Here is a 3,846-nt window from a genome sequence, read left to right on the forward strand (position 1 = left end):
AAAGTTGGTAGGGAAGAGTTGGGGGAAACATGAATTTTGTATTCAGATAGTCCCAAAATTTAAATCTTGTGTCTTAATTTCTAGTCATTAGACTTTAACAGGCTATTTTAATCTCTCTAAATTTCAGCTTCTATACTTTTTATTGATTGGGGGAAAAACATACCACAAAGATTTATCTGTCTGGTTAAATGCTCTAATGTAAAAAACAAAAAACAAAAAACAAAAACAAAACTTTAGTATAATTTCTAATATATACTAACTACTTAATAAGTTATACTGAGATTGTTGTTATTATTATAACCTATGTGTTTCAACTCTGATTCCTTCTGAACATCGTAGTTTGAGGAGAAATCTTTCCAATTATATAGGCAGTAGAAAATCAATTTTATTTTATCTCCCAAACATGTCATCAAAATCAGCCAACAAGGTTTTCTGGGTACCTTCCATGTGACTGACTCCATGTTATGCACCGAAAAATATAAATGAATACAAGAACACTAATGCATTTCTAGTCTAGTAGAAGACATAAAATGCAGTTGAATCATTATTTTAAAATGGAAACAAGGTCATTGTACAAAAACATTATTACAAAATTCATGAAAATTAAATGCTTATCAACGGCCATTAGGGATGGTAGGTAAAGATTTTACAGAGAAGGCACTAGATGAGCTGAGTCTTGATATGTGTGTAAGTATTTTAAAAGAAAGAGTGGATGGGGATTATTATTTTTAAAAATGCAAAATAGTGAGGCTAAACAATCATCGCCATTCTGAGCCTAGAAATGTTTCATGGTGACGGGAGATAAACAAGAGAGAAGGAGGAGCAAAAGACTGGGTTGGAAAGGCAGATGGAGGCACCACCCGGAAGTGCCCTATGAGTTTCAGCATGATCTCAGTAGGCCAGCCGCTGCTCTTCAACTTTGAGAGATACTAAGTTCTTAGAATTGCCCTTGACCCGAAAGCAGTTACAGCCTCATTTGTCACTTGCCTGGACTCCTCAGATCTCCAACATAACCTCTGCCTCTTAAGCCTGTCTTGCTCTCTTTCTTCCTTCTCCAAAGTTCTTCTCTCATTCCTAGAAAGTCCATTTCTCAATTTCTACTCACTTCTTCAGCACCCCACAAGAGCTTCCCAGTATTAGAGTCATTCCGGCCAAGGGAAGATTCCTTATGTATTCCTCCTGAGTTACTTCCTGTCAAAGTGTTGACGGCTTGACCCCACAGAAAAATGGCTTTCAAGAAAATAGTAAGAACAGCAAGAAACATACCCAGCATTTATTTTCCACGTACTTTTCCAAGAATTGTATACGTATTTGATCCTAAAAACAACTATCAGAATGATGCTGTTTTATGCCCAGTTTACAGATAAACAAACTGAGGCACAGAGAGGTTAAATGACTAAATGAAAGCCACGTACCCAGTAAGAGACAGAGCATGGATTTAAACTCAGGCCATTTGGTTCCAGAGTTTTTGATTGTAATGTCTATAATGTACTGTGTGGTTTCTCCAAGAGATCAAAAACTTAAGGGTTTGTGGCTCACTCTTTATGACTGGGATGGTGAAAAGTCCTGTGATGACCCTGCACTACCTCAAATGATTTATTTTATATTTTTTTGGACAAAATGACATACCAAAATACAGAGGCCCGACTACAGATTCTTCAAGGTGCCTCACAGGACAGTGTCATGAGCGAACATTATTATTGCCTCTTTGCTGGTTCACTCTGACAGATGACTGCTACAAAGAGCCTGAGGACAAATTTTTGCAAGTAAATACTTCACATTGAAACTTCTGGACTTGCTCCCACCATGAATGTAAATATCAATTCCTTGTTCCAATGGGACCAAATCAAAGATGACCCGAAGACCATATTTGCAAGTGTTGCCTAGTACTCCTGATTTTCTTTACCTTGCTCTCATTTTTTATAGTGGTAGTTCTATTTTAAGATACATTTTTTAAAATTTTTATTTATTTATTTTTAAATATGAAATTTATTGTCAAAGTGGTTTCCATACAACACCCAGGGCTCATCCCAACAGGTGCCCTCCTCAATACCCATCACACATCCTCCCCTCCCTCCCACTCCCCATCAACCCTCAGATTGTCCTCAGTTTTTAAGAGTCTCTTATGCTTTGGCTCCCTCCCTCTCTAACTTTTTTTTCTTCCTTTCCCTCCCCCATGGTCTTCTGTTAATTTTCTCAGCATCCACATAAGAGTGAAACATATGGTATCTGTCTTTTTCTGTATGACTTATTTCATTTAGCATAACACTCTCCAGTTCCATCCACGTTGCTACAAAAGGCCATATTTCATTCTCATTGCCACGTACTATCCCATTGTGTATATAAACCACAATTTCTTCATGTATTCATCAGTTGATGGACATTTAGGCTCTTCCCATAATTTGGTTATTGTTGAAAGTGCAGCTATAAACATTGGGGTACAAGTGCCCCTATGCATCAGCACTCCTGTATCCCTTGGGTAAATTCCTAGCAGTGCTACAGCTGGGTCATAGGGTAGATCTATTTTTAATTTTTTGAGGAACCTCCACACTGTTTTACAGAGTGGCTGCATCAGTGTGCATTCCCACCAACAGTGCAAGACGGTTCCCGTTTCTCCACATCCTCACCAGCATCTATAGTCTCCTGATTTGTTCATTTTAGCCACTCTGACCGGCATGAGGTGATATCTCAGTGTGGTTTTGATTTGTATTTCCCTGATGAGGAGTGACGTTGAGCATCTTTTCATGTGCCTATTGGCCATCTGGATGTCTTTTTTAGAGAAGTGTCTATTCATGTCTTCTCATTACTTCACTAGATTATTTGTTTTTCGGTGTGGAATATGGTGAGTTCTCTATAGATTTTGGATACTAGCCCTTTGTCTGATATGTCATTTGCAAATATCTTTTCCCATTCTGTCGGTTGCCTTTTAGTTTTCTTGATTGTTTCCTTTGCTGTGCAGAAACTTTTTATCCTCATGAGGTCCCAATAGTTCATTTTTGCTTTTAATTCCCTTGCCATTAGGGATGTGTCAAATAAGAAATTGCTGCAGCTGAGGTCAGAGAGGTTTTTTTCCTGCTTTCTCCTCTAGGGTTTTGATGGTTTCCTGTCTCACATTCAGGTCCTTCATCCATTTTGAGTTTATTTTTGTGAATGGTGTAAGAAAGTGGTCTAGTTTCATCCTTGTGCATGTTGCTGTCCAGTTCTCCCAGCACCATTTGTTAAAGAGACTGTCTTTTGTCCATTGGATATTCTTTCCTGCTTTGTCAAGATTAGTTGGCCATACATTTATGGGTCCAATTCTGGAGTCTCTATTCTATTCCATTGGTCTAGGTGTCTGGTTTTGTGCCAATACCATAATGTCCTGATGAATACAGATCTGTAGTAGAGACAAAAGTCTGGGATTGTGGTGCCTCTCGCTTTAGTCTTCTTCTTCAATATTACTTTGGCCATTAGGGGTCTTTTGTGGTTCCATACCAATTTTAGGATTGCTTGTTCTAGCTTCAAGAAGAATGCTGGTGCAATTTTGATTGGGATTGCATTGAATGTGTAGATAGCTTTGGGTAGTATTGACATTTTAACAATATTTATTCTTCCAAACCATGAGCATGGAATGTTTTTCCATTTCTCTGTATCTTCTTCAATTTCCTTCATAAGCTTTCTATAGTTTTCAGCATACTGATCTTGTACATCTTTGGTTAGGTTTATTCCTAGGTATTTTATGATTCTCGGTGCAATTGTGAATGGGATCAGTTTCTTTATTTGTCTTTCTGTTGCTTCATTATTAGTGTATAAGAATACACTAACGCAACTGATTTCTGTACATTAATTCTGTATCCTGCGACTTTG

The sequence above is a fragment of the Leopardus geoffroyi genome, chromosome D1 (genome assembly GCF_018350155.1).
Source record: "Leopardus geoffroyi isolate Oge1 chromosome D1, O.geoffroyi_Oge1_pat1.0, whole genome shotgun sequence".
Lineage (NCBI taxonomy): Eukaryota > Metazoa > Chordata > Mammalia > Carnivora > Felidae > Leopardus > Leopardus geoffroyi.